Below are 13272 nucleotides of genomic sequence, written 5' to 3' on the forward strand. Positions count from 1 at the left end.
ATGATTTCATGGAATCTTCACCCTGAGATTCTCTTCCATCTCTTTGTATTCTGTTGGTAAAGCTTGTATCTACAGCCTCTTGTCTCTTTCTTTGGTTTTTCTATATCCAGGGTTGTTTCCATGTGTTTTTCTTGATTGCTTTATTTCCATTTTTAATTCCTTCCACTGTTTGATTGTGTTTTTTCTTTAATTCTTTCAGGATTTTTTTGTCTCCTCTGTATGGGCTTCTACTTGTTTATTTATGTTTTCCTGGAATTCTTTCATGCATTTTTACATTCCTCTCTGTAGGCTTTCATTTGTTCATTCTAAGGAGTTCATCATGTCTTTCTTGAAGTTCTCCAGCATCATGATCAAATATGATTTTGAATCTAGATCTTGCTTTTCTGGTGTGTTTGGATATTCCATGTTTGTTTTGATGGGAGAATTGGTCTGGCGGTGCCATGTAGTCTTGGTTTCTGTTGTTGGTTCCTGCGCTTGCCTCTCGCCATCAAATTATCTCTAGTGTTACTTTGTTCTGCTATTTCTGACAGTGGCTAAACTGTCCTATAGGCCTGTGTGTCAGGAGTGCTGTAGACCTGTTTTCCTCTCTTTCAGTCAGTTATGGGGACAGAGTGTTCTGCTTTCGGGCGTGTAGTTTTTCCTTTCTACAGGTCTTCAGCTGTTCCTGTGGACCTGTGCCTTGAGTTCACCAGGCAGGTCACTTGCAGCAGAAAAGTTGGTCTTACCTGTGGCCCCGAGGCTCAAGTTGGCATGGGGAGCCCCTGCCACGGCTCTCCATGGATGGCAGCCACCAGGAAGATTCTGCCAGCCTCTTCCGGGAGCCTCCAGGCACCAGGGTTCCAGATGGCCTCCGTGTTTTCCTCTGAATCAGTAATGTGTGCAGAGAGCAGTCTCTTCTGGTTTCAGAGGCATGTCTGCCTCTCTGAAGGTTTAGCCTCCTCCCACGGGATTTGGGTGCAGAGAACTGTTTACCCGTCTGTTTCCCTTCAGGATCCGGCCAAGGTGTCTCAGGCAGGGCTCCTGCTGCTCCCCCTCCCCACAGGAACCCAGAGGCCTTGTACAGTTTCCTCTTGGGTCAGGGATGGGCAGGGGTGGGCAGTGTTGGTGGTCTCTTCCGCTCTGCAGCCTCAGGAGTGCCCACCCACCCAGGGAGTAACGTATCTCTCCCACGGGTCCTGGGAGCAGAGAGCTGCTGTGTTCTGTCATCCGCGGGTGGGCATCTTCCGGTTTGGCCAGACTGGAGTTCAGACGAGTGCTATTCTGATCCTTTTGTCTTGAGTTCACCAGGCAAGTCACTTGCAGCAGATAAGTTAGTCTTACCTGTGGCCCCGAGGCTCGAGTTCGCCAGGGGTTCTGCCCACCCGGCTCTCGGGGCGTGGCAGCGACCGGGAAGATCTGCGCCGCCTCTTCCGGGAGCCTCCGTGCACCAGGGTTCCAGATGGCCTCCGGTGTTTTCCTCTGGAATCAGCAATGTGTGTAGAGAGCAGTCTCTTCTGGTTTCGCAGGCGTGTCTGCCTCTCTGAAGGTTTAGCTCTCCCTCCCACGGGATTTGGGTGCAGAGAACTCTTAATCCATTTTTATAATTGAGTTTGGTCAGTTCAGATATTTGAACTCATATTCAACTTCTAACAAAATTGTACATATTTTCTTTATAATGTAATATTTTAAACAAAGTTTACCTCTTATCATCAAAAAGGCACAAAACTATGAAAAATCACACATATAATCTTAAGATAAGAGTACTATGTGTATATCTGGCACCATAGAACACTTAATACATATATTTCTTCCAAACTATATGTAAATAAGTCTTTGATCTCTATATGTATAATGTGCGACATGAGCATATGGTGAACCATGGTGGAGAATAAATTTTCAGTTCCTTCTCTGAAATTCATTTAAAATAATTTTGATGGTGGAAACAATCCTCAAATGCCCACATATTATGTTCTATGAGTATGACAATGTAAAAATACTGGAATCAAATTTTGGTTAAAATTTTCTAAGAAGTATGCCAACAAGATTCCCATACCTCTTTCCCTCTTTTCCCCATTAATTTATCCATTCTTGATTTTTGTAAAATGTTTGAAGAAAATTGTCTTGATTTAACTTTATATCCAAGACCTTATGGAAAATCCAAGAAATGTACAATGTAATATTCTGCATCTAGGTTTCTTTTCTAGTTCAGATTTCCATAGTCTCCAGAAGAACTGTTAAAAATGTATCTTAAATTTGAAGTGTAGACTAAAAAGCTGCAAATTTGAAAAACAAAAACTAAAGTAACCCCTTTTATCTTTAGTAATTTTCTTAAATTAAATGTTAAAGCTGCAGAAATAAAAATGTAAATATTATAGGTAAATAATTCCTGAATCATGGGAAAATGTTAATAATTCTCAGGAGCACATGCTCTAATACAATGATAAAATTCAGTAAACATGGGAGACACAGACACTGAGAGAGTTTGGTTGAAGCAAAAGACCAGCTCCAACAATTTATGTTTTCTCATAAACACTTAATACTACATAAGACAAAGTTTTTCTATTAGAACAAAATCACTTCATAGCCACAAACTACACATGTTCTAGGAACAGCACAAAAAAATTATTCTTCAAAGCACATTGAAATCATTGCACAACATGAATCCCCCAGCCATTTTGCATATCTACTGGCACTGTCCTTGTTCAGCTCATGTTTGGAAGCCATGTTGGTAAAAATTAATGTATTTTAATTCTGACATTAATAGAAGACATAATAACACAACACCTCCCTGATCCTCGGGCATTTACAGATTTATCCTATTTCATAGTCAATGTTTCCTCAGGTTTAGGTGCCAGAATGTTTTACACACATATGCATTGTGACTTAGTGCCACAACATTGTGTTTTGATTGTTTCTCCGTTTTCTAGAATCATCTCTATCTGTTGCAAAGAGAAGTGTTCTTGGTGATATATGAGGAAAATACCATGTGTCAAAGGATTGGGAGCTGGGAGACTTCCAGGAAATGTGTTTTGTTTGTCTTTGTGGGTGTTTAAGATACATCAATAAATATGGTCTTCACTAGTTCTGTCCACTCACCTGTTTGGCCCAACTGTCCTTGCTTATACCAGGTCTCTCAGCGTTTTCTTGGTAGGAGCAAAGAGACACAGAAAGGCTAACAGATTCAATGGGAAAACTGCAGATTTTAATGTATGCCCATGTTACATAGCGTCAAAAATGATTTTTCTCCTGGAAGGATGACCCAAAACACAAGTATAAATTCAAGGTTACTTACATTGACCAAAGCATAGGGCAATGATGAAAAAAGAAACAGTAACATTGATTCTATCTGGGCTTGATCTTCGGATATACATCTCTACCTGCAATCTCAGAACTATGTTCTACTCTCCAGGCCCAGCCTGCATAGCTCAGCCTGCATCCTGGAAGGTCTGCTGTCAACGAGTTCAACCAGAGGAGATACCAGCTCCAATCCCATGCTACATGGTACCAAGGCAAGCCCAGCAGGCTGTAAGAATGCTCCCTCTGCTCTGTGCTCCATCTTCTTGTCCACACCTCTACTTGCTATTGAGGATCTCCATTTCCTATCCAAGAATGACCTTGAAGTCCTACATATCCCCTTCAGTTCTTTGCATGCCAGGCAAGTGAGCACTCAAGAACAGGAACCACATATTTAGCATCAGTGATGTCCACAAGGATGCTCTACTCCAGATTATCTTTACTGTCTGCCATCTCTAGGTAAAGGTCATCTGCTTGTTAACCTACCCAAGAAGGAGCTGCGACTGAAAATATTGTCATTGTCAGATGCTAGATCCAAGCATTTTTACACAATAGGCTCTGGTGAATTCTCCAGGATCCTACCTGCCCCATGTGGCCTTCCATACTGCTGCTATATGCTGGCACCTTAATCCCAAGTCATGGTCTCTGTCCTAGCGCCTGGACTCAGCAGAATCTGCTTGGGACCCTTCTCTTGGGTATGATTCTGTCCAGTGTGGTTTAATCAGTCTCCTGGACTGCTATCCTGTTTTAACAATAGCAGTGACTCTGTCATGTAGCCATGTTGCTTTCTCAGGGGCAGGGCACTTTCTGTGGAAGCACAGCCTGTGGTTTTGCATGCACACAGGGAGCTTTTGTGAACCATGTGACCATGGGGTATGTCCAACTGGAGGGTGGGAACCAAGACTTCAGTGGCACATAGGCACCCTGCCATGCACAGAATAAATATTAAATGAAAGGTAAACAATTAAACCTATAATGGTCTAGGAATGTTATTGCATGCCCTCAATGGTCATATATGGGAGACAGAGACAAAGGAAAATAGATCCTTGTAAGTTTGATGATAGCCTTGTCTGCAAGGGCTATACAGTGAGATCTTTTTCCCAAAAACCAAAATAAAATCGAAAAGCAAAACAAGTACACAGAAAAACCCAACCAAACAACAAAACCTACGAACAAAAAACCCAAGATGTCTATTCATGTTGGATGGTGTCCTCAGTAGTAATGCCTGAGGTTGCCCTCTGTCCTCCATATACATGAACACACTCTTGCACATACATGCATCTTCATGCTGACAAGAATCATGCAAGGACCCTTTCACAGCTCTTATGCCACCAAATTTCTACTTTTCCATCCTGAGTAACTACAGCCCCTCCCAGCCCAAGGTTGGTGATTGTTCAGACTCCAGTGTCCACAGCATTCAGACTCTCTGATTTTATACCCAACTTGGTTGTACAATAGTAGCAGTGGGATAGAAGAGGCTGAACACTTCCTTTTTGTCTGTGACCCTTCCATTCCAGAGACATCCCTCAAATACCACATACTACAGTCTCTGTGTTTCCTGACCCAGCAGATAACCTCATTAAGCACCCCGACTATTCTCTATTCTTGTCATTACCTCCTTACCCACATGATCAATGATCTTCCTTTTTAAGTGACAACACACAGACACAAAGTGTGTCTCCAAACTAAGCCACCCAGACTGGGGCATGGGGAAAGTAGTGAAGATGCTAGAGAGGGTGGTGGAAGGAGTTGGCAGGTGGTCCAGACAGGAGGCTCAGGCTGAAACTGAAGCTTTACAATTGCATAGTTGCCCTGCTGCCATCTGACCTCATGTTTCTCCCCTAGGATGACATCATCATCTTCATCTTCCTTATCTGCTGCCCACCTCAGCATAAATACCTGCCTGCACCTCTGCCCAGGGTAGTTCCCAAGAAGGGACTCTATACTGTGTCATAAATTCCCAGCGAGTGCAACTGGGTCCAGCTCAGTCTCTTCTGGAATGAGGTCTCCCAACTTCTGCTGATTGCCAGGACAGAAGCATTTATTTACATGAATCATTGAGTTTGTGTTCAGAGAAACAAAGAAACTCCCCCTCTCTCCTCAGTGTTATGCATGTAGTTTAAAGAGCCAAACCAAAACCAAAGAAATGAACAAAAACAAAAGAGTATTTTTAACCAGGCATGGCTGTCAGGACTTCATCCCATTCTGTCAGATGCAGCAGCAGGAGATTCTCTGAATTCCAGGGCCACCTTAGAGACCCCATTATCAAAAACAAAACAAAACCAAACAACCAAAGAAAAAATAAGATATTGACAGTCACCAACAATCTTTATGTAAATCTGGAGAGATAACTGGTAGGATCCTCAGGGTCTCCACCTCCAACCAAAAGGGATCTAACTGATGACCTTACTCCATAACTTTTTGATGATTTACAGATTTGGTTCACTTTGCTATTGGTTTCATGATGAAGTTTCATGTAATGGAGGCTGGCCTCAAAGAGGTGCTAAGAATAGCCTTCAATTCAGTGATTCTCAGCCTTCCCAATGTAGTGACACCTTTTCCCCATTTGGTTGACTCCAATCATAAAATTAATTCATTGTTATTATATCACTGTTATCCATCTACTGTTGTGATCATAATACAAACATATTATATGCAGGGTATCTGCCATGCCATTCCTGTAAAAGGGTAGTTCTACCCTGTAAGAGGTTGTGACCCACAGGTTGAGAAGCCGTGCTTCAATTGATAATCTCCCATCAATATCTGTCAATAATTGGGATGACAGGCATGTTTTATGCCCAATTTCCTACAGTACCTATTTCTACTGACTACCCCAAGCTAGGGAACACATGTTATAAACATTGTTAGCCAGGGTATAAGCCAATGGTTTTTCCCAGTTGGACCATAATGTTCACTTGTGGCAGATCAGAGATCCAGTCTCCCTAAGTGCCTTCAACAGGGGATGAGGTATCTATGTGATTTCAGAATGTTGGCTCTGTGTTAAGTCTTCACTGTGAGCATTTCTGTGCTTTTAACTTTGAACAATGGGAAAGAACCTGGGAATTGATAAGACCATTTGAACAACTTCCTTTAAGCACCTTGTTGGTGTGTGCAGATGCCTGTGACATGAACCTAAAAAATGGACTCCTATAGATGTCTTGACAGACCACCATCATGGCATCCTGCCTGTGAACACTTCAAGAATGTTCGGAGGAAACATGACTCCAGGGCCCATATCTCAGGGAAAGAATAATTTGGTAGGTTCACAGGATCTCTTCTAGATTGAGTCCTGTGGAGAAATAGGCTTCTCTGAGATGTTTTCAGTGAAACAGCTGCCTTTCACTGGGCGTTAGGAGGCAGGGTTACAGGGCTGTATGAACCCTCCTGAGTGATTATTAGTTACAGAGGGGAGTATACAGTATTGGCTGGTGCTGAGGTTCTGGTAAAACTTCATTTGCATAAAGAGAAATTCCAGATGCTTGCTTGGTATGTCCTAGTGGGAAGAAAGGAAGTTAGACCTATAATTTGGCCATTTTGCTATGACTACTTCAAGGCTAGTGGTGGTGGGGTCGTACAGTCTCCTTGCTCCTGTACATGCTGACCAGAGCAAAAAAAAACCATTCCTACTCTGCTGTTCTCAGAATGTTATTTTCAGGGTTTGGACACAATTGTATTTTCTCCTTGCCCTGAAATGTCTCCCTGAGTTGCACAACATTCTCTCCCACACTTATTAAAAAGTATCTTTAACTCCAAGACCAAACAGGGAACAGCACAGTCAGGCTCTCAGGGCCAGAGACACAGAGGAAGACATGGGTTCTGAGGACTGGACATCAGAGCCCACATGGCAGAAGAGGGGTTATCTTCCTATCCCTGCCAGAGAACAGGGATGTTTCACAGAACAATCCTGCAGCCATGCATGTTGTGATTCCCAAAACAACAGAAGAAGAATATGTAAATTGAGATCCTGATGTGTGGTCACCAATCACTACACTGATATAAACTCTCTTTCCTGGTGAGAGAACCAGGCACCTGGTGGTCTGTTAGCTTGGAAGAAACAAAGTCTGTATCACCAGGAGCCTGTGGGTGACCCTGAGAGACAGAGGACAATTGTCCAGAGTCAGTTTTCCCTGTAATCCTCTTGGGTACCCAGGAGTTACACCCAGATCATTGAGCTGAGATATCTCACTGTCATATACTATTGTTTTTCCAATAATACATTTTTTGAAATACTTCCCTTCAAATAAATTTAGACGATGTTATGACCTTGATTTATCACCTTGAAAAATCCCCCTTGTCTTTTTTTCATTTTCTTGTTTGTTTGTTTTATGTTATTGGATTCCTTTTATTTATATTTCAAATCTTTCCTGGTTTCCTGTCCATAACCCCCCTAGCCAATGCCCCTATACTTCTTCTATACAATTGTTGCCCCTCCCCAAACACCTCCCATTCCTGCCTCTCTGTCCTGACATTTTCCTACACTGGGGTCTACCCTTGGCAGGAACAAGGGCTTCCCTTGCCATTGATGACCCAAAACATCAATGTTACATATGCAGCTGGAGCCATGTGTCTGTTTATGTGTAATCTTTGTGTAGTGCTTGAGTCCCTGGAAGCTCCGGTTGCATGGTATTACAGTTCTTATGGTGTTACAAGTACTTTTGCCTCTTTCAATCCTTTCTCTAATTTCTCCAATGGGAACTCGATTCTCAGTTCAATGCTTTGCTGCTAGCATTTGCCTCTGTATTTTTCTTGTTATGGCTGAGCCTCTCAGGAGACAGGCATATCAGGCTCCTGTCAGCACGTATTTCTTGGCTTCATCAATATTGTCTAAATTTGGTATCTGTATATATATATATGGGGACCCAGGTGGGGAAAGCTATCCACATTCTCTCCTCTCTTGGGCAGAAAATTGGATACCCAAAGATACCACTCTCTCCTGAGCATATACCCAAAAGATGCTCCAACATACAACAAAGACACATGCTCCACTATGTTCATAGAAGCCTTATCTATAATAGCCAGAAGCTGCAAAGAACCCAGATGCCCTTCAACAGAGGAATGGATGCAGAAAATGTGGTACATCTACACAGTGGAATACTACTCAGCTATCAAAAACAACGACTTTATGAAATTCATAGGCAAATGGATGGAACTAGATAATATCATCCTGAGTGAGGTAACCCAATCACAGAAAAAGACACATGATATGCACTCATTGATAAGTGGATATTAACCCAAATGCTCGAATTATGCTAGATGCACAGACCACATGAAACTCAAGAAAGATCACCAATATGTGGATGATTCACTCCTTCTTTAAAAGGGGAAGAAAAATACACATAGCAGGGGATAGGTAAGCAAAGTTTAGGACAGAGACTGAAGGAACAGCCATTCAGAGCCTGACCCACATGTGGCCCATACATATACAGACACCAAACTATATAAGATGGATGAAGCTAAGAAGTCCAGGCTGACAGGAACCGGATATAGATCTCTCCTGAGAGACACAGCCAGAATATGTCAAATACAGAGGTGACCACCAGCAGTTAACTACTGAACCAAGAACAGAACCCCTCTTGGAAGAATCAGAGAAAGGATTGAAAGAGCTGAAGGGGCTTGAGACCCCATAATAGAAACAATACCAACTAAGTAGAGCTTCCAGGGACTAAGCAACTGCCCAAAGATGATACATGGACTGACCCTGGGCTCCAAATTCATAGGTATCAATGAATAGCCTTGTAGGGGCACCAGTGAAAGGGGAAGCCCTTGGTCCTTCCAAGGCTGGACCCCCACTCTCTGGGATTATTGGGAGGGGCAGTAACGGGGAGTGGATTGGGAGGGGAACACCCATATAGAAGGGGAGGGGAAGGGATTAGGGGGCTGATGGCCTGGAAACCAGGAAAGGGAATAACATTTGGAATGTAAATAAGAAATACCCAATTTAATAAAAATGGAAGGAAAGAAAAGGTTATTGTTTTTATTAGTTGAGTAGTACTCCATTGTGTAGATGTACTACATTTTCTGTATCCATTCCTCTGTTGAAGGGCATCTGGGTTCTTTCCAGCTTCTGGCTATTATAAAAAAGGCTGCTAGAAACACAGTGGAAAATGTGTCTGTTGTATGTTGGAGCATCTCTTCGGTATATGCTCAGGATTGGTACAGCTGGGTCCTCAGGCAGTGTTATATTCAAATTTCTGAAGAATCTCTAGACTGATTTCCAGAATGGTTGTCCCAGCTTCAATCCCACCAACAATGGAGGAGTGTTCGTCTTTCTCTATATCCTTGCCAGCATTTGTTATCACCGGAGCCTTTATCTTAGCCATTCTGACTAGAGTGAGGTGGAATCTCAGGGTTGTTTAGATTTGCATTTCAAAGATGACTAAGGATTGTGAAAATTTGTTTAGGTACTTCTCAGCCATTCGATATCCATCAGTTGAGAATTCTTTGTTTAGCTCTGTATCCAATTTTTAATAGGGTTATTTCACTCTCTGGAGTCTAACTTCTTGAGTTCTTTGTACATATTGGATATTAACCCCTTACCAGATACAGGATTGATAAAGATCTTTTCCCAATCTGTTGGTTGCCATTTTGTCCTAATTATAGTGCTCATTGCCTTACAGAAGCTTGGCAGTTTTATGAGGCCCATTTTTCAATTCTTATTCTTGGAGTATAAGCCATTGGTGTTTTGTCAAGAAAACTTCTCCAGTGCCCATGTATTTTAGGCTGTTCTCTACTTTTCTTCCTAGTAGTTTGAGTGTTTATGGTTTTATGTGGAGGTCTTTGATCCACTTGGACAGGGCGACAATAATGTGCCAGTTTGCATTCTTCTTCTGACCTCCATGCACCATTTTGACCTCCTAGTTTTCACTGGATTAAAACCAGGCACCATTTTTAATACCAAAATCACTTTTTCTATGTACTCCAGGAGTCTGAAGTTGTTAAGAAGGGTTTTGCTATCTGGATTTTTTTTATTTGAAATGAATTTTACAATTCTCTAATTTGAAAAGATTTTGATGGGGATTCAATGAATATTGGTGCTTTTGACAAAATGGCCCTTTTACTATAAAACTATTATATTGTTTAACATTAAGCACATAATTTTATTAGTCGGGTTATTCCAAATCTCGATATAGGGAGCAATATGTCACAAGAGAAAATTCATGTCTCCTAGAGTCTGAAGAAGATGGTTAAGTTACATCTAATTTAGAAAAGAGATTCCTGAATATTCCTGAATATTGCTTAAGTTACTTTCTCTTTATAGTCACCACTGAAATTTTGTCCACGGGATGTAGTTCCAAGCATTGAGATGGATCCTTCCTATTAGGTTAGTATTCTCTGTCAATACTATCATACATATGCCAAAAACATGATTTTATTATGAAGTTATATTCTAGTAAATTTAACATGTCATGTAGTCATGACTTCTGATGTTGTAATTCTTCTGACTGGAAAGGAACATGTTTTTAGTATTGCAAAGTTGCTGAAGTTACAAATAATCAAACATACAAAAAATTTACCTCAAATATTGTATGGAAAACTTTATATTTGCAACAAATACCAGTGACCATTGCCTGAGAATACAGGTTACTTCAAATACTGTGTTCAGATATAATGGTACCTTTCTCCTGTCCTTTTATATAATAGAATGCATTAATATACAAATAAAGACTGTTTAAAATTATATGACAGGAACAAGTTTGTGGTCAAGTTACAATAAAACTTGTAAATCTATTTATGGTAAATTGTACAATATTTTCCTTTATTATCTAAGCCTCTGTTTTGGTACATAACTGTACCATGCTGTTAATTTTACTAGAACTTAACATAGAGAGATGAGTTGTAGCTAGCTGGCTGATTAAATGGCTAAAAGAGCTCAAGATAATGTAGTCCTTGACATAAAACACTCTAATGTTACAAACCACAGAATAGCTAATCACTCACTAAATCTTCTGGCATGTGTCAAAGATATACAAGTTTTTAACCTGATAAACTTTATTTTGAGGACTCCAAACTCTAAAAGAAATATGAGGTATTCAAAAACCCTCTTATTTCCACTGAACTCTATTTCGTCTGCATTTCAATGAGTTCATGTCAGGTCTTGCAAGAATAATATAACATTTGGGGATAAAGATACAACCTAGAAGACCTGTGCTGGAGGCCAAGATGGAGAAGACCTCCACAGCCACCATGATCTTTCCTTTAGTACTGTGGTAGACAGGGAGAAATGTGATCCAAACACTGAGGAACACCAGCATGCTGAAGGTCAAGAACTTGGCTTCATTGAAGGTGTCAGGCAGGTTCCTGGCCATAAAAGCTACTGTGAAGCTCACTAGGGACAGAGCTCCAAGGTATCCCAGCACACAGTAGAAGGCTGTTACTGAGCCCTTGTTGCACATAATAATGATATGACCATGTTCAGAGTGTGCATCTGTGTCCACAAATGGAGGAGATATTCCCAGCCAGATTCCACAGAGGACAATTTGTATTAGTGTACAGATGGGAATGATGAATTTCGGTGCTCCTGATATAAGCAACCACCTCAACCTTCTTCCTGGAGCTGTGCTCTTGAAGGCCAGGATGACTGTAATGGTTTTTGCCAAGACAGTAGAAACAGCCACTGTGAAAACAACTCCAAACGTGGTCTGCTGCAGGATGCAGGTGACTGCGTTGGGCTGACCAATGAATAGAAATGAGCAAAGAAAGCAGAAGGTGAGGGAGATGAGCAAGATGTAGCTGAGAGTACTGTTATTTGCCTTCACCACAGGAGTGTTTTGGTGCTTTACAAAAATCCCCAGGACAGATGAGGTGAGGATGGAAAAGCATAGGGCCATGCTGGCGAGTGTCATCCCCAGGGGGTTTTCCAAAGCCAGAAACGTCACAGCCTTTTGGATGCAGAGAGTCCGATCTGTGTTGGCATAGTGGTCCTCTGTACATTTCACACACTGATCAATATCTGGCAAGAAATGCAATGTGACATGACACTACAACCTCGACATCTTTCCTCTTTGTACACTACCATGCCTGAATGTTTCTCATTCTGAAATGTAAGCCAAGTACTTTTCTGTGCACAGGTGGAAAGTGGTAACAACATGTTTCTTCTTTCAAGACTATATCCAATAAATACAAATCATGTAAATAAGCAAATGTGTTTTCTTTTTCATTTCTAATGTGTATTCATGGCACTTTTTTCTTATCTCCTAATTAAAGCACTATATTTATTCTTATAATATATACACTACGCTATGGTAATTTGTACTGAGGAATCCATGAAGGGAAATGTTATTTACTGTTACATCTAGAACATTGAATCTTATGTTCTCTGCAGCATGAAGACACCTGTTGGACACTATTATTATATTTGTCTCATGTGAGAGAAAGTCAAAGACCCAAAAACATGCTGAGGTCTTTGCAAATCCCATTTATTGATATGAAGGCATAATGAACTAGCAACCATCAAATTTATATTTCCAAAATATCATCTCTGATGCTGGTTATTGTTTTCTTAACTTAGAACAAAATGAAGGCACATTTGAAATGGGAATATCAAATGAGAAAATGCCTCCATCTGGTTGGCCATAGGCAAGTCTGTGAGGTATTGTCTTAATGATTGTAGTTGGTGGTTCTCCCCACTTGTGGCCTTTGCCAACTTTGGAGATTCATCCTCCTTTATTTTAACAAATACATTAAATGGGCTATGGGGAGCAAGGTAGTAAGCAGGTCCATGGGCTCTCCTTTAGTTTCTGCATTCAGATTCCTGCCTTGACTTTATTCTATAACTTCCCTTCATGATAAATTGTGAGCTGGAAGGTGACGTAAATTCTTTTTTTTAAAGTTGATTTGGTGAACTACATAACCAAATGTGAATATTGGAACAGTACAAAACACATTTTTTCTTGCACTAAGTTAGATTCCTAAAACCTAGACCCTGTTGGTTTAACTGAGGTACTAGGTAGTCATCTAAGTACCCCTAGGAAGACGATTTGCAGACTACCTAGGAAATGA

At 41.1% G+C, this 13272-nt stretch overlaps 1 protein-coding gene and 1 pseudogene across 1 annotated transcript in view; one reads left to right on the forward strand and one right to left on the reverse strand.

The window, feature by feature from the left end:
• Positions 1-13272, forward strand: part of LOC116885902 (NXPE family member 3-like) — a 460690-nt gene that overhangs the window by 110875 nt on the left and 336543 nt on the right. The gene's annotated exons all lie outside the window — the stretch shown is intronic.
• The window catches only part of LOC116885726, a 34026-nt pseudogene continuing 32069 nt past the window's right edge, over positions 11316-13272 (reverse strand).

Source organism: Rattus rattus, chromosome 16, assembly GCF_011064425.1.
Source record: "Rattus rattus isolate New Zealand chromosome 16, Rrattus_CSIRO_v1, whole genome shotgun sequence".
In the NCBI taxonomy this organism is placed as follows: Eukaryota; Metazoa; Chordata; class Mammalia; order Rodentia; family Muridae; genus Rattus; species Rattus rattus.